The sequence below is a fragment of the Temnothorax americanus genome, unplaced genomic scaffold, assembly GCF_048541705.1.
Source record: "Temnothorax americanus isolate GAGA-0224 unplaced genomic scaffold, ASM4854170v1 Scaffold42, whole genome shotgun sequence".
Classification (NCBI taxonomy): Eukaryota; Metazoa; Arthropoda; class Insecta; order Hymenoptera; family Formicidae; genus Temnothorax; species Temnothorax americanus.
In genome coordinates, this window is record NW_027509570.1 from 753,650 (window position 1) to 778,775 (window position 25,126).

Consider the following 25,126-nt stretch of genomic DNA (forward strand, 5'->3'; position numbering starts at 1 on the left):
TTCCTGTCTATGGTTTTCCCCTCGGGGACAGGTTATTTTCCTCGAACATATTTATTCCAAATGGAAGTCCAATACACCGTTGATATATATGAACACGTAGTTAGTTCTATATACGCCAACGCGAGATACATTACTTCGCGTATTCATATACAACATACATGTGCTCATTATGTAGTTCGATATCGCGTTCGAATCTGAAGATATCGTATCTTGATCTTTAGATTTGCTCGCGTTCTAAATTATACAATTCCATATGATATATCGCTAACAATTACGCGCGTAACTGTTAAGTTTGTTGAAACAATTTACAATGAGAATATAGCCAATTTAGTATTATTCTAATGTATAATAAATACATTTTAATTAATAATGTCATTTTGTTTAATGTTCCATTAATAATTCTATTTATACATTAATTTACATTCTGTATTTCAATAGAAACAATTATCGATTTTTAAATTTATATTTATATACCGGGTTCTCAGTTTATTTTAACGAGCATTTAATAGTCCTCTTCTAGTAATTTTTCAACACTCTGTTTATATTATATACTTATATAATCCGTGATGACATAAGATTAAGATATCAAACCGCTATCTCCTGAGGCTGTTCAAAGCGCGCCGTATCTACTCTGTTTACCATATCAGTACCGCTACTACTTACTTGCGCGCCGACCGTCGCGCCGTGTCTGATCGTGAGTGTCTACTACTACTTACTATTTTACCACTTGCGACACCTCGCGACTTATAATTTACGGGGCGTCGTAATCCATTAATCACGACCATTACGTGACCGGGACTTATTTCCGCGTTTCCTCTTGTCGTAGAAACGGCGGACAATTAACAGGAAAACCGCTTACCCTTTAAGCAACGCCGAGGAAACATTGCGGTTAATAGCGCAAAGATAAAGACATCTAACGGATAGCTCGTTTCTTACGTCGCGTGACCGACCACGCCTCTCTTTCTCTCTCGCTTTGTCTCGCAATCTCTAACTTTTTCTTTCCTCCCCTGACTATGTCTCGCGTATACATAAGTGTGTTCTATAGCTTCTAGATATTCTTTTCGTAGAAACGTATAAAAAGCCTCGTGCCAATTTTGTCACGCAAATAACAATATCTATTTGACGCGAAAATGCGCCGAACGCTTTTATAATATTTTCCCGATACGTCGCTCGTCGCGAGCGTGACGTCTTAACGTCCGTATACAAGTACCGTGTCTGCATTAGGTTCGCGCCGCGCAAAACCGTCGCGCGTAAAAGGTACGTACATGACTACGTACATATTCAGGGTGTCGTCCCGGTACGGTATATAGCGAATAAAAGTCACGGCAGAGTTTACTGTCGAGTGTCGCAACTGCGGAGGAAGTTGCCGCGGCGACTGACGTGACCGTGTAACTGTTACACAGCGCCAAAGTGACATACCCGCACCGCGATCGTAACGCTACGATTTATCTCCGTTATTTTTCCACGATGCTTTACTTCAGTTTCGACTTGTGTCGCCCTTCTCTCGCGATTTTCTTTCCCGCGACGCGACGCGACACACGCGTTCCGCGCGGAAAAATCTTTTGCAGCTCGCATCGAGAAGTTATCTTATTACATTTAGGAAACTAGAGATTTTACGGAAGAGTTTACGTCCTCCCAGGATTGCGTACGAAAAGTTTATCGCGCAGCACGAAGGCGAAGAAGGGTAGTCGCGCGATGTACATACAGTACCAACGTCGTTGATACTCCGGTGAAGTATATCCGGGACTACGGGGAAAATTTCTATTTACTGGCAAATAGCCAATAGCAAAGGCCAATATTAGCGCACGGCAAATATTGCCGCCAGATCCCTCCCGTCGTCGCAGCCACCGGCCACGTACGAGAAGTCATGATGTACGCACGTTCGGGTAACACGCGGCGACAGATTGCTCGCGCTCCAATTATGTCATCGCGTATAACGTATCGATTTATAATTGGCAAACGCTGACGACTACGGAGGTATGTAACGTATAACGTTTATGCATCATTTAATCTTTTTGCGTGAGATCTAGATTAAACCTCTTTCCAGTTAATAACTTTCGCGCAGCTATATATACCCGGGTGTAATTATCGCGAATTTATTACCATAACGTACTGAGGGCGCGCATACAAATTGCATAAGTAATATAATCGTGTTACAGCTCTATCATGCGAACGCTGCTATATCTTCTAACGGAGGTTCATTAGGCTCGTTTTCCGAATGAATCGTGCGTAACGCGATATCTTGCGAAAGATATAGATATTTAACGTCGCCCCGAAATTGCACGATAAATCGTCAGAACATATATATAACTATAACAAAAAATTAAAGATATATATTTTGTAATTTAAAAATCGCGTCTACGATTTGATTAAATATATCAACGTGTATAATAGTACGCGAAGGTTGCGCCCAATTCGAATTGCTTCCAAGTTACTTCAACCGTTTTTGTCCGGAGGAAATAGAGAGAACAGCAAAAACAGAAGCGTTAGAACAAGCAGGAACACAGATTTATTCTACTTTCCACGACGGCAAGGAAACATGTGACAAGGTAAAAGTCAACGATCGGGTCGATATAATTCAAATTTGGTATCTCGGTGCCGTCGGCAGGGGCAACGTCGTGCATTACAATATCACGCATATAATACCGACGAAAAAATGACGAATAAATCATCGAGAGCGTCGGCGACGACGTGTGTGGTGTTAGCTGCTAGATAAACCGCGCGCGCGCGCGGATGGATTCATCGTCCATTGACACGAAAACGATCGCTTCGCTCGAGGCGCAATGTGCGAACGCGCCATAAGGGCGCAGCAGATTGCATCTACCCAGAAAGAGGAGAGAGCGGGGTGGCCCCAACCAGGTCTACGGGTATAACTACCCCGCCGATCGTGCGCGGGGTGTACATCGCGTCTGGGGATTCACGAGTCCGAGGCAGAAAGATTCCTTTTATCGCGCCGCGCCGCCGAGGACGCGGCTCCTCGCTTCCGCTTTCCGAAACCATCCTCGCGTCTCTCCGCATTCTCGTTCGATTTCATTCTGCGGGCGGGGCGCGGTTGGTTTTTCCAGTCTCCAAGAAATGACGGATACTCCGGCGGGAATTTTACGTGTGCATCACGGCACGCGAGTGTGCGTGTTTTATGACACGAGCCTGCAGTCATGCAAACCGAGAGAGGAGATTAGCGCAGGGAGGCGCGCAAACGCTAGAGGTGTTCGACGGAGGCGAAACGGGAGGAAACGGAAGTCAGAAGGGGAGGGAGGGACAGGAGGCGGATTGGCACGGTGGGTGCGTGGGTGTGGAAGTCGAACGATAACATTCAGGAGCGCGCCGAGATAACGTAATGTCGGTAATGGCTCGTAGGATCGGGGCTAACAACCCGTAAGAAACGACCCCCTTCGATCCGAAACAGCCGTTCTGGCCGCCCGCTCGCAAATGGCCGGACGGAGACGCGATTTGGCTCGTCGTTCCAATTGATTCGAGACACGTTAGCCGCCATAAATAACACGTCTATCGTCGGGATGAGAGAAGGGGGTTATCGACGCCGTTGCTTCATCTAGTATCCATGGAGATTCGCGCGATTATGTGCCTGACATATTCGAAAAAAAGTTTCAAAATTGAGACGCAAAATTGTATTCGGAATATTATATAGTCATATGCAAAATGAAACAGATAAATACATTTGCTGTATCAATTGCAATATCATTATTAAAATTCCACAATTCTTTAATTATACAGATGGTATAAATATCCTCAATTTGATCGCTGTCGTCGCAAATGCCAATAAATTAACAACTGTGAATCCCGAAATTGAGGCTTTTTCTAGAAATGAATCGGTCACGAAATTTGTTATAATTATTCCCGTTATTTAGAGGTGGGGCGTTTTTGGCATTTGCGAAATTGCGGCGATAATGACTAAAATATTCTTGATAATGCTCACGCAAAATTTATTGAAATGTGAACTCCAAATTGATTAGCGCGCCGCGATAATTACGTGTGGCGTTTCCGTGTATCAGAAATGAAATGTATTAATAATGGGACACGCGGCAATCCCTCTCGATCAATAAACCGTCGCACACCGTCGCTTTTTCGCATACAGGTATGTCAAATGCCATGTAATGCTTATAATCATCATGTTTTGATGAAAACGGATGTCGTTGCGGATTGGATGCATATACGTGGAGTGACCTATTGCGAAACCCGCGTATGGAGTATCGATTTTTAAGCTGGCAATTCGTCAGCCGGTTATTAGGCGAATTATCCCCCAAATATTTTATCTACCGATCTGCCTACCTCCCTCGGTATATTAAAATTCACTGTTTAAAAAAAATGATCGCGCGGCACATACCGCACGACGCAAATTTATGAGACTCGTTCAATTTCGGGTCGACCCGAATATACGAATGGTTTAAGCGTAATAAATAGGACATCATTTCGCTTCATTTTCCCCTCCTGTATTGTACATTTCTTCTTCTTTTATGTAATCATATTTGCGTCGCAAAAAAGATCTCTCTCTGTTATAACCAAGGAGCGCGGCTGGATAAAAAGAAAACTGGATCCCGTTAGCAAAACGGAGGATTAAAATGGAATTTACAGAGACCTGAAGACGATAACGTATTAAAATCTGCAGCGCTAGATGGAGAAGATGGATCAAAGAGATCGGGAACTTATCGATTGAACTGAAAAAGGAAAAAAAAAAGTTTAATAACTGTAAGTCAGCGCCGGAGCGTTCGCGAAAGGAAAGACAGACTAATTCAATCTCTGAAAGAGTTTCATCGTAGACTGAACCTTACGAGCGGAATGTTTCTCGATTGCAATAGTTTTCAAAAGGCAGCAAAAAATATCGTGCGATATGTACAATCATGTATGTATCGCGCATCTTTAATATGTTAGACATTTTTTATTTAGAATAGCATCTCTCTCTCTCATTGTTTCATAATATAAATAAGTAGAAACTCTTCATCAAAATTATATCGAGTTTGGAATACTAATATAAGGTAAATGTATCAGTACCTGCATGGACACGTAGTTATGTCTGGACATTTTCATCTATAATGCGAATTAAAATCAAAGAATCAAAGATAAAAATATTTTTCTTGTATTATATTTTTATCTTTGATTTTAATTCACGTTATATACTTATTTAAAAACTAAAGTGACAAAGATATCCAGACATCGGTCTTAACCCAGGTAGCAAGATGACGTCTAATTGACGTCTAGAGACGTCATTAAAACGTCATTTGACGTCACTCTGCTACTGGGGAAATGTCCCGGCATTGGTACATTTACCTTACGTGTCTTTTTTACGACAAATTAACGAGTTATTTTTAATTTACAAAAGTCTTGAAGCGCTGTTTCTTTCTCCGTTACCAGTTTTTAAACGTAAGATTGGATACAAACCGAGAGGGAATTTATTTTCCCTAATCAATCTTACGTCAACCTGAATACACACGACGCCCTTAGGTCAAAGTCCTTTGTCACATCCCGCACTCATATTGAGGTGGCGCTTAGCATTACAGATTGGATCACTTAGACATTAGGCATAACTCGAGATGCCGCTGTCTCCCTGACCGATCTGCGCATATATATATATCTATATATATATATATACGACGCATATCGACCGAACGGGCACGTCCGCATCGGTGCACAAATGTTGATATTCCGCCCATCTTGAGTAATTAGAACGGATGGCGTGGGGGGTTCTTGCTCCATCTCACTGCAAGGCTTACGTAATAATTACTGATGATGCTGGAGATGAGAAAAGATCAACGAATCGTTCCTCACCGAAGTGAATTTTATCATAATCACATTATGCCTTGATTATTATTTAATTGCATAAATAACTAAAATTTTACCCTCCCGTATTAATTGTTATAATTGTAATATTTGAGCTTCAAAATTTATTGCTTCAATTAAATTTAAGCGATTTGAAATATTTTCTATAAAAGTACTATTTTTCTATTTTTTTTTTTTTTTCAATAGATATCGTCTTTGCGTATGCTTATCAATAAAATGTTTTTTAAAGAAAAGGAAATACGTTTTCAAAGTTGTCAGCGATGGTGTTAATTCTTTAATGTAAGTTCTGAGATTAAGGAGAAGTCTAGACCACTGCACGTTGTACGAACATCAAGGAACGTCGAGGATCGTCTCGTGCCGAGACCTATCAAATCCAAGGCAGATACGAATTGCTCCTCCTTTGCCCGGGGATACGACGGTAAGCGATCACCGGGCTGTCATAAATCAGATTGCGAAACTCGGCGAACGATACCTATTGCGAGGTGTACGACATCCGGTCGTCGAAATCGGAACATCTCGTAATACTACATGCTGACGGACTGACTTCGTATGTACGCGATCAATCTCAATTTAAGGAAGAACCGCGATATGTATCTTTGAGGATCTTCTTGAGGTAGTGTCGATGGAAGGATAAATCGTAACACACGTTTTCGAAAAACGCACGTCGTTCCGAGATAGAGGAATTTGCAATTTAAAATTCTGAAAAATAATTATACAACTGAATAAAATGAAATTAAAGGGCTTAAAGTTACAACTACACTGATTGTGAAGAAAAAAGTTGTTAACTTGACTAAATATTTTCAACTAATTATTATTTTTTAAAATTAAAATATTTATTTAATTAAATTAATATTTAATTAAAATATTTTAATTAAAATAATTATATATTTAAATTAAATATGACATATTTTTTTTTTAAATCTAACATGACGTAATTTGACTCAAATACTTAAATATTTCAAATAAAAAAATAATAATTGGTTGAAAATATTTAGTCAAGTTAACAACTTTTTTTCTCAGTGTAGATATTTGTGTCGAAATATTCACGTATATGTATTTAATATGAATTACAAATGTGTGTGTGTGTGTTACGATTTGTACTCAGACCATCTTCAATGTAATTTCGAATGGTTTTACATTTACCAGAATTTCAAATAAATTGTAATTAAAAATTATAAAAGCATGCAAAAACGCATTATTAGCAGTCTAACGCATAAAATACAAAATTTTCCTCTGTGGTTTTATAATTTTTAATTGCCGTTTAATTGAAACTATATAAAACCATTTAAAATTACACTGAGAAGATGGTTTGAACACAGATCGAAACGTTTGTAATTTATTGAAAACACCTAGTTGTAGCTCTAAATCCTTTAATTCCATTTTATGGATATTTAATCTTTGAGCCTCTTTATATTCAAAATTATAACTGTTTATTATAATAATTATTTGGATTAGAGATGTTTGCGGAATAAATATATCATATAACCTATCTGAATATTCTTGATCTGAATAACAAACTTGAATATTCTTGTTAAAATGACGTATATTAAGAATTATTAAATTGAATACGAATTGTCTTAAGTTGTCTAAGATAGGAAGACGATATGCTTTGACACGTAATATCAATAGATTGAAGAAAATAGGAATATTAATTGGTGTATTTCAGTTAAAAAATTAGAAGGTAAAACGTAAAAAAGAAGAATCGCGGCATAGTCAGGTACCTTGCCAATAAAGAATAATAAATTCAGGTACTTTACTTATTCAGGAGGTTGTATTCATTGTCTCGTGCGATAAAATGGCTGTTGCCAACACGATACCGAAGGAGTGCGCGCGCACGCGCGCGCGCGTGACAGTGATAAATTACGGCGATGGAGAACGGCGGCATTAATGCGTGACAAAAACGCGCTGATGTTCGGAAATACAGGTAGAAGATGCTGTTGGTTATTATCGCTGTCCCCGTCGCCGCCGCCGTTACCGTCGGCCCACCTCGTCCGACGTTGTCAAGACGTCAAGACCATACCCGGTGAAAGAAGCGGGTGGTGGCTTCGTCTCGTATACCTTACGCGAAATAGCTTCATGCTCGCACGCATACCGAGACCCGGCTGTATCAAGAAGCGAATTCCGGTTCTCTCTGCGAGACCACTCTCGACCCCAATCCTTGGAGTGCGGACAGAGGAAAAGAGCGGACGACCGTTGCGCAAGGATCGAGGGTAAATGGTCTTTGTATAGTTTTAAACGCCCATCCCTGCTGCTGCGCGACTCACCCTTTCGCCTACTACACTGCCCCCGTACCGTTCTCCGCGATTATTCAGCGATGACAAACGACGAGTGTCCCATTTTGCGCGGCTCGCACCCTCGTCCACCGTGTCTGCGATAACTCGCTCGTGAGCTAGCCCATACCTCAAACTCGAGCACAACATACTCTTTATTTTTATCTTCCGTAAGACAAATCGGCGGAGGACGCGGCGAATTAACAACACGGCGAGGAAAGAAATGTACGAAGCTATATTATAGGCAAGATATTTAATTATTTACGTGGACGCAGAGACAAAACCATTTACTTCAGCTATCGATAATTAATGCACTGCGATGCGAAAAATTTCAATCTTTACAGTCTTTTATTGACACATATCGTGGTGATATGTTAATATATTACGTTTTTAATTGTACAACTGTACAAACTGTAGCTCTAATATAGTTAATTAATACTTAATTAGTTTAATAATTAATTAGTCGTTTTCATGACAGATTTGACGTACACGTTCCACTTACATACATCGCGTGTAATCAACGTAATGTAACGTAATTTCAACCCGTGTCGAGCAGTTAAATTACATTTCGTTACACGTCTCGATACAATTATTCTTCGTCGGCAGTAATGTAAGCAGTATCGATCAACCTCGAAGTTCGGCAAGTAATGTACAGTCAACGTAGATTTTCGTGACCGCGAATAGGTACACAGTATCGGTGGTAGCGCGGGCGTACTACACGTTAGGTGGATTTCGCGACGAGATAGTGGCCGGCTCGCCTATACTTAATTGCAACGTTTGATCGTGGCGCGTTGCACTTGCGAGCTCGTGCTCGCCCGTGCTTTACGACGCTTGCATCGCTGTGTTTTCGGCGATATACGCGTCGCCATAAGCCAATATCGATCTGGACCGTCTGACCGAACGGTACTAGACGTTCGTCGAATTTAGGCGCTAGATCGATCACCCGGTCATTAATTTCGCGACAAACAACAGCGCCGCATGGAACGTCGGAGCAGTCCCGTTGAGACGTTAATAAAATAGAGAGACTGTTACGTAAAGCATCTTTCGCTGGAATTTCATCGTCGCTAAATGAAGCTTTTAGCTTACATCGCTTAGCCTCGTAATAGCGGTCTGCAAACAAGCGCGGTGTATCATCTGTAATTACGTCTAGTTTGCTCCTTCTCGTCGCAGATTAACGCGAATGCGCGCGTATACTCTAGCTCTTTATTCCTTATCTGCGTCTCTTTAGTAAAATAGGGTAAATATTCCACAATATATTTGTGTGTATGTGCATGTGTGCGCGGATGTGTATTGTGTATGATAAAAGAGGGTGTGAGATAAAAAGAGAGAAAGAGAGGTAGAAAGAGAGAGATAAAATAAAGGCGAGCGAGTTGAAAGAAAGATGAAACTAAGCGCCTCTAGATTGTGTCATGTACTTTTTACTGCATTGCGTTTTACACATACGCACGTACATATATACGCGCGCGCGCATAGCACACACACATATCCACGACGTGGTTGCGCTTTCGTGAGCAGAATGAAAAGAAAAAGCCTTAAAATTGCGACGGTTCTTCTCTTTCCTTCCGCGTTCGTTATTGACGATAGAATCTCTGGCTTCTTTCAGCAAGTAACGATCTAGAATCGATATGATCGTTCGGCACCGTGCAATCTTGACTCGACTATATTTGGCGCGATAATGCGCGTGGCAGAAGAAGAGAATAGGACGCGAGGGAAGAAGAAGGAGCGGAGATAAAAAACGAGCGTTACCTTCTCTACTCTCGATTTTCTTAAAGCTGTCGTACGTCGCGGAACGATATTAGCCCGGGGATTTCATTAGGTTCTTTTTGATCGCAAAAATACGAAGTACAAGTAATGGCCAGCTTCGCAATAATCGACACAAATTGAAGGTAGATTTTTTTAAAATTCTTTTTAGAGTACAAATTGATAAAAATTATGTGCCGACCAGCAGTTAAGATTCTCTGCAATATTTTACAAAGTATATACCCAGCGTCTTTCATAATATAAGTGACGCGTTAATAAATCTTTATATCGAAGACTAAACGTGATTAAGTATAGACTAGCTACTAATGGAGAGAAAGTATAAATCGGTCGCAAAACAGTCGAAAATGGATCGAAATGACTTCCACTCGGTGGGATGTAGTTACTTTTTTCGTCGTTTCTGCCGCGAGCAGAAAGTCATATCTTGCGCAGCTCGGCATGCGAAAACGAGTGAGCGGTATGCCGGGGGCGGAGGGGGGAGGGGGAAGGGAGAAAGCGACTCACTTTTTACGCGAACGATGAAGGGCGTGCCGTCGCAGCCGTTGTACAGGAGACGGCGGCGAAGTGACAAATTACTCGAGTTTATCCGCAGCCCCCGTTTTTAAGGGGCGCGCATTCCACCCCGGGAATCAAGCGAGCGCTGCTGAGCGGCAAAAGCTCGAAGGCACCCGGAATTCCTCGTCCGTCTATCCATCATAAACCTGCGGCGACAATGCTTACAACATCCTTCCGTCACGTGCGTCGTCGAGGAGCTCCCTCTCTCTCTTTTTCTCTCTCTCTCTCGTCCAAAGCTCAGGATCACTTTGTCGTCCCCGCCCAAAAAGTTTATGAAGCATTCACGGTGTCTGGCTGTCTCCTCCGCCCCCTTGCCAATGATCGTTTCACGCCAGAAAAAAATGAGTTTGTTGCCTAATTTCAATCGAAATTTTTAAAAAGGTCGAATTTATAATAACAATGATGATACGTTTTACGTATGCAAGTATATTAAAAAATAATCACATAATATATTCGTATCATTCCAATTATCGATTAAATATACGTGGAGTTATAGATTCGAACACTTATAGCTGTTAAAATTAGAACATTCTTCAATTAATGTAATTCCTAATTGAGTGCATACGTTAACGTGGGGATTCTTTATGAAATGAAGCCGCTAATTATGAAGTAAAATACCAAGTTACATAATTCACGATAGCCAATTAAGACAGTTATGACTATCTTAAATAACTCTTCTCTCGTCAAAATATACAATAAACGTCCTTATACTGATCACTCGGTAGAACTTGGATATAGCTTATCCCGCGATTTATCCACAGTTTATTCTGCCTCGGGAAACGGCGACCGTGCTCCACGAGTTGGCGAGAGCTCTTCCAGGAGTCGCGCGCTCGGTGTAGAAGCTAATGTCAGTGTGCCGAGAGAGAGAGAGAGAGAGAGAGAGAGAGAGAGAGAGAGAGAGAGAGAGAGAGAGAGAGAGAGAGAGAGAATGAGAGATAGCGATCTACGAGCGCGAAGTCACGACGATTGGATCCGCAAGGCGCAATCGTTTCCACAAGCGTTCCCTTCGCGAGCCCTTCTCCGTTCGTCGGCCGACGACGATCGATTCGGGCACCATCGTTATCCCGTCCCGGGGTTTAATACCGCGCGCGCCAGTTTAAGGGACACGAAAGTTTTGTAAAGTTTCAGGGCGCGCGTCACATGCAGCGGTTTACGGTGATCTACGGCCGAGACAAAAGTTCTTACGATCGTGTGACATGATTACTCTCACGGTAGACGGAGCATCCGAGGAAAAGTAGCCTTATCGGGGCAAGACCGTGCATATATTTTGAAGGGAGGGATAATGCCGACCGGATGATAAGATAACGGTTGCAAAATTTCAGTTCTCGCGACTCGCGCAGTTGAGATATCGACGATGAGAGGAAAGTTTATAATTTTCTTCGCGGGTATCCCTTTAAAGAACTACGGCGCGCGCGACTCGCTGCCTCGCCTTGAACTTTGACGATGATTTGAATTTACAATTGCCCGGTGACCGCGTTCGTCGCAGCCACCGGACGACATCTCAAGTTACACATGAATATTAAAGGCTACTTCTTAAGCCGCTTGCACGTAACCTAGACACCCTCGCGCGCTCCGTTAGCTGAATTCTTCAAAAACGCGCCGGATATATCGACTATCGACACGGCGAATATCGATACACGTGATTTTTTATTTCCATTTCACGTTCACTTGAGAGTTACTTGAATTTTTGCTTATGTTAAAAGCTTCGTCCTGGGCAAGGCGGAAACACCAGACAGGAGGTAACATCATTTACGCGGCGGATAATCGCTCGTAAATAAGAAGCAGGCGGAGCAATAAAATTAAATTAATCGCGTCACAGACGATTAACGCTCTTTGATTACTTCGAGTAACGAGGGTTGGCCTCAAAGTAAAGCCATCCCCCTACCGACGGTCCTTTTCCCGTCTAACATGCCCGGGTGTCCTTTATGTACGTCTCAATTTCTCAAGGCATCATTTCGGAGCGCCTTCGTTTTCGTCGTCCTCTTCCGCCACCGCGGACGCTCTGTTCCCATGATATAACGAGTTCCAGCAAACACCGCCCGAACTCTGCTCGAGATTAATTACGAGGTATCGGAGTAACAAAGTCCTGAAGAGCGGTGAGAAAGAGACGGCGGGCGCATTGCACTCGGAACAGAGAGGCCGTTACCGACTCCATTGTCCCCGAGACCCCCATGTCACCTGCTGCTCCCCCGCACGGCCCATTCATTTCTAACGAGTTGGCAACGTTATCGGTTAGAGCGAACAGCGTCACGGCGTGTCCACTGAGACGTTAACACCGATACTCATCCACCCATTTCGGCCCTCCCACGGGAACCCGGAAGCATCGTTGTCTCGTGTCCCTACACGCACACGCATATCCATGGAACGATCGCGTGTACGAATATCTCCACGTATCTGTACATGTAAGTATATGTATTTGCACGTGTGCACACCTATAATACTGCAGATGAGCGACCGCAGGTCGGCCAGGCTAGTCGGGGTCGTCGGTACACTCGAGCGATTTTCAAGCTGGTTGCAATAGGACACCCCGCTGCGTCGTACTGCATCGGTTAACCCCGGCAAACCGCCCTCAGGGTTGACGGTGATGACCGATCAACCAACCACCACGGCGAGATCGTCGTCTCTTCCCGATCGCCAGTCCATTTCGCTCTTTTACCGATTTTCTCTCATTCGACACGTTTTCCTCCGGGCTTTCAATCTTTTCGCGTGCACGCTGTTCGCACGTGTACCGCGCTCTTTCTCTCTCTCTCTACCCGAATCCCCGATTTCTTTCCTTCTCTCGCTCTGTCTCCTTTCGATCGCGATAAATAGAAAACAACCGCGGCAATGGAATTTACTATGGATTGGTTAGAGAGTCGCCGCCGCCGCGGGAGAATAACGAGTCTGCGGTCATCTCCAGGTTGTTTCCTGCCTGCGGCGTTTTGCGAGTGGGCCGGAACCACAGCGGAAATATAATTCAGCCGTGCGCACGCCGAAAAGTTCGGCGGTGTAATGAAGAAGGATAAGGCAGAGCCGGCAGTTGGTATGTAGCGGTATGCGGACCGATGTTCGCGGAAACGATGTTTTCGTTAGAGGTAACGCCTGCTGCAATTTATCGTTAGACCGGATCCGTACGTTACACGTTACTGAGGCATCCGTCACTGCTTCTCGTTGAGAAAAACACGTTCCGCGCTAATTAGTGTTATTTAATATTTTGATATATATTTTAAAAATGTGGAATGCGTTGGGAAAACAAACGCGTATCGAATTTTAACACTAATTAAACGCTAGCAACTTTCCACGTGATTTCCTCCGATATTTTCTAAAACAACGGATATTGTTGAAAATTTGTAATTAAAATTACTAATTTAATTAAATTGCAGCAGATAAAAAAATTATTAAAAAGAATTAAATTGAAACTTTAAATTTAAAAAATTTACGTAGAAAAAATCAGTTGTTCGGATTTTTTTAAATTGAGCTTTCGTACTTCAACGAAAAGTAATTAGTAAATCCTTGACAAAGTCGCACAAGTTATGAATCGCGCATCCACTTTCTTGCGGAAGTTCATAACGAATTTCATACCGATTTCTTTATAAATTTCCAAACTAACTTATGATTATTCGAATAACTTATCGTAGAATAATTTCAAGAGTTCATTTCGCTTGATGTAGCATCGTGAAAATCGCGAAGAGCTTCGAACTTCAGACACTGCGGGCTGACTTCACAAATTCTTAGAAAGCACTCGTTGAAATAATTTTGTCCTATTTTCAAAATGTCTGTGTAACATTTATGAGGATTAAATTATACCTGATTCAAAAGATATAAAATTCGTAATACGAATGTCACCTAGATATAATTCTATAACGATATAAGATCATATTATATATGTTTCTCGTGTTGTAATAAATTTCTATTTTTATCTAAAAATGTCATAGAATTCCGATCGTATTTAGAAGTGAATCATTTCCATTAGTTCACATTGTAAAATTAAACAAGTTGCATAAATAACATACCATTTATTTACGAAACGCTTTCGTGAAATACTACCGTTACGAGCAATTTGATAAGATCCCGCAGATTCTTAAAAGCGAACCTCAGTTCGGATCTAATCTCTTCGCGAGAGAGGATAACGTATCCGCTCCATAATCTTTCCCTTTATCGCCATCATCCTCGTTGATGCTTCCGAGGCCGTGGTTAAATCCGGCGATTGACAGACGAAGATTGAATGGCGGCCACGTTCGCCGAGGCAGGATAAGACACCGTTTAACGCAATATCGACGGGAAAAAAAGCAATGATGGGGGGAAAAAACAAGAGTATGAGAGGGAGAGAGAGAGAGATAGAGGGAGAGAGAGAGAGAGGATGAAAGGTAAAAAAGGGCTATAGAGGAATGGGAAGGCACGCAAATTAAAAGGACGCCCACGTACGCTGCGCTGTAGAGCTTATTCACATGATAGGCATTCACCTACTTCGTCTCCCCTTCTTATCCTGACTCCGTCTATCTCCTTTTCACGCACTTCTTTCCGCTCCTCTCCTCCCATCACCCAGTCGAACGCAGGTTGGCCTGACGCCAGGGAGGAGCAATATTGTAGCAGCGGGCTACCCGGGAAATCTCGTGACTCCAACCTGCTGGCATTCTATGTACGCTGTTCGCGTATACAGGATGCATCAGAAGTCACGCGCAATTTAATGATTGGATACGACAAAGCCTGTTCTCTCCAATTTTTCATTAGGAAACATTTTGCAGTAGGATTACCACCTTTCAATGTTATATAGTTAAATAAAAGAAAGGCAGCATTGCATAATCCACTTCTAAAAATTATATAAATAATAATTATCCACAAGGGAAATAATCATACATTATTGCTCTTGTTCGTTTTGTTTATGTGAAATTTGTGTCGTCGTTTCAAGTGAAATTTAATCCAAATTTTTACTGAGAAAAACTTGGTTCTGTAAATTCATTAGAGAATTTATGTCTAAGAGAAAATGCACCTTTCTGGTACGTCCTGTATATAAGTACATCTAATGTAACACGTACAACGCGGAGCGCAGCATACTGTCTTACTTACTAAGCACTATCACGACCACCAACCGACACAACCGCCGCTGCCGCCCCGGGAGTCTGATTTATAACTCTCAGCCTAATATACTGTTTTAAAGGCGACGTTGTCGGAAAGAAATCTCGATAAATGTCAGGAAGTATCGTCCGCGGAGTCGGCTTCCGGCCGCGGTGTGCCGACTCGCGAAAATGCTAGGAAGTCGTTATCGCGGTAATCGCGTCCATTAACGCACGCGTATAACGTCCCCTTGGCCGAGCTAAATTCTTAACACTGTTATAAAACTGATGCATCTTTGTGTTTTGTAAGAAACTGCGGTGCATTATACCGCCGCGCCGGTATGGAAATATTTTCATTTCTCTGACGCAATTCGGGTCTCGCGGACGACCCTCGGTTAGCCAAGAAGATGTAATGGATAACTTGGAATTAGCGTAGAAGAAAATAGCGGGTAGTTATTTTAAGATATTCACTTGGAAAGATAATTTCGCGATGAGCGATTTTGATTTCAATTTTAATTGTTCCGAGGATAACGCCGTCTCTCTCTCTCTCTCTCTCTCTCTCTCTCTCTCTCTCTCTCTGATAAAATTATTAACTCACTTTGTGTTTTAAAAGTGTAATTCTATCATCCCCGACGACCCCGACGTCTCATTTGTAACGAGTACATAATTATGTCACGATTACTCGCAATGATCTACAATTCAGATAGCCCACATTTACGTGACATGGTTTCTGACGGCAGATATCGAAAGATCGCCACCGCTGATTAGAGACACTGCGCCATAATGACGTCCCTATAACCGTCGCAGATACGAGCTAGCCGAGCATTACCACCCTGAAACTAACCCAAAGTTCCCTCGAAAAGAATTCAGAACAATCGATCTAAAACTAATCGGTTACGTGAATCAATTCTACGCGCGAATCATCCATTCTTTGAATTTATTTATAGTAGCATCAGCGAGATATCGGAGTTAATAGAGCACTTTAAAGTGTTTAGATAAACGAGAAAGTCGGGAGGGGTGGGGAAGAGGAGAGAAAATGATTTTAACCGTTTCCGTCGCGGGCTGATTCCGCAACACGATGGCTTTATAAGTTCCTACTGTTTTCGCAGCTTAAATCGCTCATGCTCAACGGCACGGAATCGATACCGCGGTCTCCAAGGGACAACACCTGCCGACAACACGCGTAAAAGCCCCGGAATTTTCGCATAAAACGTTTCGAAACGGGGGCCGCACAGGGACCGCTCGAGTGGGGGTGAGCGGTCGTAACTATTTATCTGTGGAATCCTAAATCGCGCCCGCGCTTGCTCCTCCGGCTACATACAAACGACAATATTTTCGATATCTGCCGATGCAATACGAATATTCGGCCCCGCAAAGTGTAGCCGCATCGGCTGGGCGCAGTCTCGACATTCTATCTATCGCACGCGAATAACCGTGGAATAATATTTTCGGAAATGTAAGATAGATTTAGCGCGCGTATTCTTTTCTAAGATTCTCCGGGATCTCGGTGTAACCGGATGACGGCAAAAAGCATATATATATTTATACCATATTATCTTAGCGAGACGCGGTAAGAAGTAAATGTGCAGCTAAATTACACGAAACAGTTATAGCTTTTTAAGAGAGAAGTAGTAAAATTAGTAGTAAAGGCCAAAAGTTTCCGGCTCAAAGATATATAAAAAAGTGATAAAATAATACAACTGTTTTTATTTGTTAGTATAATCTCCGTTTATTTCAATACATATTTTAGAATAATGAATTTATTTTTCTATTATTATCAAAAAATTATTCTAAATTTTGTTCTTAAAATAGTTTGACACGACGAAAATAATTTCTCCGTCATTGATAAATTTTTCATGCAAATTGGACTTTAATTTTGAAAATTATTTTTTATTTTATGTCAACTCTTTTTAACTCTATTTTAAAAATAAAAAATAGTTTTCAAATTTAAAATCTTGCATGGAACAAATTTACTAATAATAAAGAAATAATCTTTGCAGTATTAAGCGCATTTTAAGGACAAAATTTCAGAATAGTTTTTTAATAAAATATGGAAAAATTAATTCATTGTTCTAAAATACGTATTGAAATAAAGGATAATTATATTAAAAAGTAAAAATAATAGTTTTATTTAATCACTTTTTTTATAACTTTGGACTGGAAACTTTTGGACCTTGTTATGTAGGTATATACTCAACGAGATATTGCGCGACAATTTTTTAGCATTTTTTCTCTAGAAAATTTCTACGATTAGCAGAAGCTGCACAGATTTATATTTTAAAAATTTAAAATGTTACATAGATGATAAACTTTAGACTTTTCCCCAATCTAAATCATCATATTGTAATAACCGACAAAATCGTTTACTTTACTTTTTCGGCATCTTTTCGTTAAATCGAACAGCTAGCAGGAAAAAGGAGACAATCCTATTATGCCAATCTAAACAGTTGCTACGTTGTCGCTGAGGATGCAGCGGCCGTCAGTCGAGAGAGTAAATCATAGAAATACTCCTCGGCACTCGAATCCGATCGACTTCGCGGTGCACAAACGAGCACGGAGAGGGAGGGAGAGGGAGCGGGAAGGACGAAGGACGAAGACTCTTTACGTTATCTCCTTCGTCTTCCGAGTTTAAATCGCTCACGCTCGACAGGTCGAAATCGATATCGCTCTCCGCGAAGCGGCGTCAGCCGACACACGCTCCTTTTCCTTGTCGCGCCATATATATCCGTCGCGCCGCGCCGTGTCTCGCACACCACGCCGAGGCCGAGGGTGTGCCTCCCGTCGATCTTCCGCGCCGCGCCGCATCCCGACTTACGCTCCGAGAAATCTCGGGTGCGCGCTTAAATAATCGAGCGTGGCGTGCATTCAATCGTTGTAGCAACTCCCCCGAACGGCCATTCCGTCCGAATAGGATTTGTTTCCTATCTGGAACTTTCCCCCCGAGAGCGCATCCTCTCGGAGAGAAATTCGCGAGGCGAACGTTTTAGTTCGTGCGACGACGCCGGAGGCTGTCGGATTCAATGTTTCCGAGGGGAAACTCGCCAACTCTGCATTAACCCTAGCAACGATGAAGTGTCGTTCTATACAACAACGTCTATGCTGCAACATCTCATCACATTTGCATGTTACATCTCGCCGTGGCAAACCAGGGCCAATCTTGTCGAAAATTTAAGGGGCATGCAGAAAATATGGGCGGATATGCGTACATTATCTTATACAGAGATTTAACGAGAAAGATATGACAATGTAAAAACTTATAATTTTTCATTCGTCTTTCATTTTCTTGTACACTTTGTACAGTATAGAAAAGTTCTTAAAGGATCTTTAAAAAGTTATAAGAATAGCATTATGATTCCATTAAAAAAAAAAAACCAGTAAAATAAATGATGTTTGCTCTATAACGACGATGCAAAAAGACAGTTGACGCTTATAAAAGCAGATATAACCGCCATTAAGCAATACAGTATCAATCTAATACGATTTCCATGCTCGTACGGCCGCAGATTTTGGCATGGATGCAGATTGCCACACGTAGTGGACGCTACTTGTCTACGATAATATGATTTATCTCATCGGGAGAGTGTCTGGTCCCCTCGGAACGTTTGCCGAACGATAAATATCGACAAGCGCGCGCGATTGAATAAATCATCAACGATAGAACAGGAACCGGGACACTCGTTCGCCGCGGCAGACGGTTTCACAAATGGCAGTTTAAACTGGAAAGGGAAATGGTCCTGTGTTAGTTCTCTGCCAGAGCAGGACAAGAATTTCCTGCGTTAAATAGCGAACGGTGGGCCCCCCTCCGTAGTCGAAACACGATTACGCAAAATTTATTTTCCGATATCGCTTCGTAACGTTTCGGGCGTAGGGCTTCGTTTAAGGGGCACACAACGAAGACAACGGCATTCGGTGAAGGTAAAGCGAGAGTGTAAAATCTAATCACACGCCCGGCGCGCGACTTTGCTTTGTCGAAATCACTTCACCGTCGCGAAAATCTCGTTCCCTATTTCCATTTGAAGAATGCAATCGGAGTTGGCGCTAATAGAATTTAAGGGCACGACGAAATCGATTTACATCCCCTTCGTTCGGATACGCTCGGTACTAATCCGTTTTATCCGCAAGTTTCGGGGATTCGAGTTGCGCGAAATGTCGAAATTCATGACAATTTAGTACCTCCAACAAAATGACAAGACCTATATACATATTTTCTTCCCGCGATCATGAATTAAACAATTTTACGTTATAGATAAATCATACGTACGATCGAGCGAGTTGAGTAATTGTTTACGCGGGTTCCGATTTTTCAAAGCGCTATGTTCTGCATGATTGACAAACTACGAACGTATTTCATGAAATAGATTTTTGCGCGCCAATCGTAATCGACAGAAATTTACATTCGTCGAGTTCTACCGCAGGATAGGTAAAAAATTAAAAAGCGAGCTAAAAAGCCCCACCCGCCACGTACGAAACGAATTGTACTTTTCCGCGTACCGCCAAATTGTGCCGATTCAGAATATCTTGAAATACCTACTATAAATTGCAAAATCGCAAAAAAGGAGGACTCGTAAATACCAGTGACGAAACGAATTTCAATTGCCTTCTGGTGAATCGAAATGCTCCGTCACAGTTGCCGCATCGTGAGTAATGGCGGTTTGATTTAAACTTTTTCGATAAATGAAATTTCTGTCTGCGTAGGGATTCGGACAATTGATGATGCCACGATTGTAAATTTGATGGACAGATGTCTATCGCGAGTATTCATTTATAATATGCAATGTTCGTTCACGATATGAACAGCACAAATGCGATTTTGTGATATTCCATTCGGTGCTCGGGACAAAAGGGATTGGTATGCACTATCCAAACTCTTAACTCTTAATAATTATTTCTATTAAAGATCAAAAACTAATTATATAAACAGGGTGTTCCAGATCAGGTCATTAAAAACTTAGCATCTTATAGGAAATTGAATTTAGAACAAAAAAGTTCCTACAAAGCATAGGTCCAAAAATGTTTTATTCAAAAATTATATAGCTAATAAACTTCGAAAAATCACGTTTTTTTATGATTTTTAAAAATAACTAGCTAATTGTTATACTAAAATGAACGCTATGAATGTAATGTTTACACAAAAATCATCAAAAGGTGGTTTTTTCAAGTTTCTACGTTTTTTGTTGTTTTGAGCTTATTTTTGAACGCCTTATCAGAATTAAATAAAATTGTTGTAATTTAGTTTGTTACTTAATTACCTATTAGATTTCACAACTTTTTTAAAATAAATGATGGGTTTTGAAGGGTTATTTTCAAACATCGCATCAAAAGAACGTGATTTTTCGAAGTTTAGCTATAACTTTTCAACGAGGCGTTTCGGGACCTATGTTTATAAGAACTTTTTTTGTTCCAAATTTAATTTCCTATAAGACTGAAATTTTATTGACCTGACCTGGAACACCCTGTACATATACATATATATATACATATACATATGTATATTAAAGCCGTAGGAGAAAATGAAAAGAATGATTGTTTGAGAGTTCAACTTTCTTCAATAAGAGTAGCAACATATATGAGACGTTAAACGTCTTGCTGGCATTGAAAACGTGATCTTGATACGCGAGATATTCATGAAACGATACACGTACGATTCTCGAGTGACAAACGGCGACCGTTTATACATTCATATATTCATTACCGACATCCAGAAACTTCCGACCTCTTTCTCTGTCGTCGTGCTGCAGAACTGGAACAAAGTGTCATACAACAGCGAGGTGAACACGCCGATATTAACAGAAATTGCGTTGGAATCTACGCTGGGAGACGTAAATAGAGATTTCAATTAAAGCTGGCGCGCTACCCTTAGATTTGCCCGATTGTAAAACTTTCCTTGCATAGACCGAAAGAGATCCACTGTGCGTTTCTATTAGCGAGATTCTAACGTTTGTCTAACTCGTCCTTCACCTGATCCACATTTAACGAATAAATTATATGATAATATGCATTCTATTTATGCGTTCTCCAAATTTATAAGAAAAAAAATTTTCGTGAGATTCTGTATAATATAGACATGTCTTCTTGATTTACATACTTATCGTACATACATTTAGGTAGTAGAGCTAATAGAAAATATTTACAATAAGGGATAAATGATATAATTAATACCTTACAATCCTTATACATGGTTCATATAAGATATGATCAAGAATAGGAAGGTGCTGCGAATGTGGTCTGCATAAAACCTGGCGTTACAAAAGAGAATACGTAATGATGCACTTAAAAGGGCGCGCAGGGTCAAAGGAAGGTTAATTAAATATATCAAGCTACGACTACGTGCGAGAAATACGTACAGAGAATTGCCAAGTACTTCGAAATCTGACTTTAATCTCCGCGCATTGTCGGCGCGATACTAATTCGATATCGCGAGAAACGTTCGAATAGCGTCAAGGAAATGCACCACATTTTTTCTCAGCTCTCTCTCCGTCTCTCTCTCTTTCTTTCCCGCAGTACTTTGAAATTGTTCGGTTGGTGTGTATGGCGGTGGACGTTATAATTGAATAATTTATCAGCGTCCGCGATGAGAAATGATTAGCTAAACTTCGGCGATACTTCTACCGGCTGCCGAGGTGCCGCTTTTAAGGTGGAAGCTTAATACGAAGCTTCATGGGACGAACTTGCGAGCTACACTTTTAAATTGCGCCGCGCAAAAGAGTTTATAATAAGGCGTACGCCGAAGATTTACCGAGGGAAGAGGCGCGCGGACTGCTGTCGATGGTGGGAAAGTGCGGAGTTGCGTTCATTAAATCATAAACGCGAAAATGGGTAGCGCGTACATCAGGATACGTCTAAGGAGGGGGGGGGGGTTAAAGTTCGACCTCTTATGGAGGAAGGCGAGAGGGAAATAGCGTAAGAGGAAGAACAAAGGCGTGAGAGAGGGTGGGAGAGAGTGCGTGGAAGGAGACGAGGGACAAAAATGAGAAAGGTGAATGATGTAAAGAGCGCGCGTGACTCTTTATTCGCGGAATATTTGCATTCATGAATCTCGTGACGCGCGGAAAAGCCGCAGACACGTGCATTCATCGCAATGCGGCGCGGATTACTAGCGCATAATGTGATTTCACCATATCGGGTGTTTTTTTCTCATTGTATCGTCGCGCCACCGTATATTGCACATCAGATAGCTCTGTTATGGATACAGATAATTGGAACCCACGCAGTTACATTAAACAAATATTATGCAAATAAAATTTGGCGAATATTTCGCGATTATATTAACAGAAATAATTATTCCTTCAACTTTCTTCAACTAATTTCCTTAAATTAAAAAAGTCATTTTGATATTTTTCTGCCCAAATTATTCTTTTAATTTTTTAAAGTTGCGAGTGTATGTTATGGTAATGTAAATTAATCGGCGTGATGTAACGTCCATGTTTCAGGAAACTCATAAAAACGTCCGCTATTTCCTACGGTATAACAATGTGGCAGTGATCGATCAAGCTGAAAAATGCCAGAAACCACCAGAAAACATATTTCGCCGCGCGACCGCACTGGAATTTCGTGAAATTTTACTACCGGAAGTTAAGCTGATCCGACCAAGACAAAGTTCGGGGCTATTACCCTTGTCGTCGGAACGTGACTTGAATAAGAACACGTGTAACTGAAAACACAGAATGTATGATTTTCCAGATCGTGTGCGTCGCACACTCTTCCTCTCTGAAAAAAAGAAGGATTATACCCCCATTGCTCTTCGTCACATGCATGCAGATTATATTAGCATCTTGAGATAAATCACTTGAGATTATTTTATAGCTGGAAGAAAAATGCGCGCGCGACACACATCCATAGGTGCGAGAAGCGTCCACATATAATTCTGAATCTCAAATCATCTGACACCTGTTATGGAAAATACATGGAAAATATTATAAGCATATTATTATAAGCATATTATTATTATATAAACATATAAATATGCGTGATAGAATATTAGAATCTTCTTCTTTCTGTTTGAAATTATTTCTTAATTTTTTAAATCGATTTCTCACAAAAAAGAATCCCAATAATGTGCACATTATTTTTCCATCAAACATGAATAATGGAACGGATTAATATAAAAATGACAAGTACCGAATTTGAATATATAAGTTGTAAATGATAATCTGGAGAATAAAGTAATTTTTCTGCATTTGTCAAATCGAAATATATCTATGTGGTGCCATCTTACGATCAAGTAGTTAAGTATTTTGTAACGATTTAGATAAGGTATCTTGGTAATTTGAGTAGGCATTTAATTAAAAAAAAAAACACGTATATAATATATATATACATAAAATAAAACAATATACCGATATATGCATAAGTAAATAGCTTTTTCATACTTCTTGAAATAATATCCTTTTAATAAAACAATTAAGAAATTTTGAATATGTTTTATATATATAAAATAGATTATTTTCTTTTTTTTTTAAATAATTTAACGTGTCTTATTTATTCAAATAATTTATGCAATAAATGTAATAAAAAAAATATATCGCACCAACAATAAAAATTACTCAAGAATTTTTTATTAAAAATAGTTAATTAAAGAGAAATTCACTTAATTTTCTTTATTACATTATTATATCTTTGTATATGATATCCCTTTCTGATCTGCCGATTATGTGTCACTCTTTCCGTTGCGTTATCTTGTTAAAAATTATGCAACGCCCACTTCTAGACTATTATCCAAAACATAAAGGCGTTAAAAAGTAAATAAAACATAAATTCTTACCTGTTAAAGATCAAAATTCACGCTTAATATTTCTGAAACGTCACTTAAATATCACTCGCGAATATACAATTAGCACAGCCCGAAGCACTATCGCGAAATACCGGTCTACGATCGAAAGTTTATCACCAGATAAATCGTGTCGCGACGCGGAAAGACTTTTTCGGCATGGACAAATCGAAATTGTTCGAAGTGTTTTTGACGTCGCGACGTCGCGTGCGCCATGGCGGTGCTGAACAGCTGTTTGTCAATCGTGGGGGTTGTTTGGTAGAAAAAGGGGTCGATCATGGTCGTTATTGCCATCTAGAGTAGGGTGCACGTAGCTGCTTTCGACTCTCTCGAAACCGCGCTGTTTAACTTCCGCAGAAAATATCAGTTTCATCACCTTACGAGTAACTAAAATTATTAAAAATTTACCTAGCCACACTAGGTAACTATTACTTTTCATTTCTATTTTATTTCTACTTATTTTTTAATTAATGCTTGATAAAATTGTTTATCTTTTTAGATCATAAATCATGCAATCATGTATAAAATCATTTACACTTGAAGAAACGATAAACAATATTAATAGCAAATTGGATTCGCTTCCAATAGATGTAAGTTTATTCGATATAATCAAGATGACAAACATTACTTAACTTTGAAGGCCATAATACCTGAGAGAGCCATCCTTGCATATCATCACGTGCGATCAACGCAATTAGATACGCGTAGAGCATCGTCCGGAACGCGTATTTAAATACTGTTGCGTTTGAAATAATGCAACCGCGAACGCGAATGTGTTTTTTCCCTCTAAAGTCTATTGTCTATGTCTATAATAAGCGCGCGTATGGAGAGTATAAATAAGAAAGGAGCATAAATAAAAATGGGCAAAATGGTAAGAAAGCATTGTTATAATTTATATTTTCACAGTATTATCTCTCACGCTAAATTAAGAGGTCCGAAGATCGAAACTG

General features: G+C 40.6%; 1 long non-coding RNA gene across 1 annotated transcript; it reads left to right on the forward strand.

The window, feature by feature from the left end:
• Positions 1 to 480: 480 nt before the first annotated feature.
• Positions 481 to 23,132, forward strand: LOC143902926 (uncharacterized). Its single transcript, XR_013258536.1, has 3 exons — positions 481 to 6,211; positions 7,559 to 8,003; positions 22,840 to 23,132. It is a non-coding gene; the product is annotated as an uncharacterized LOC143902926 (long non-coding RNA).
• The last annotated feature ends 1,994 nt before the right edge of the window (positions 23,133 to 25,126 follow it).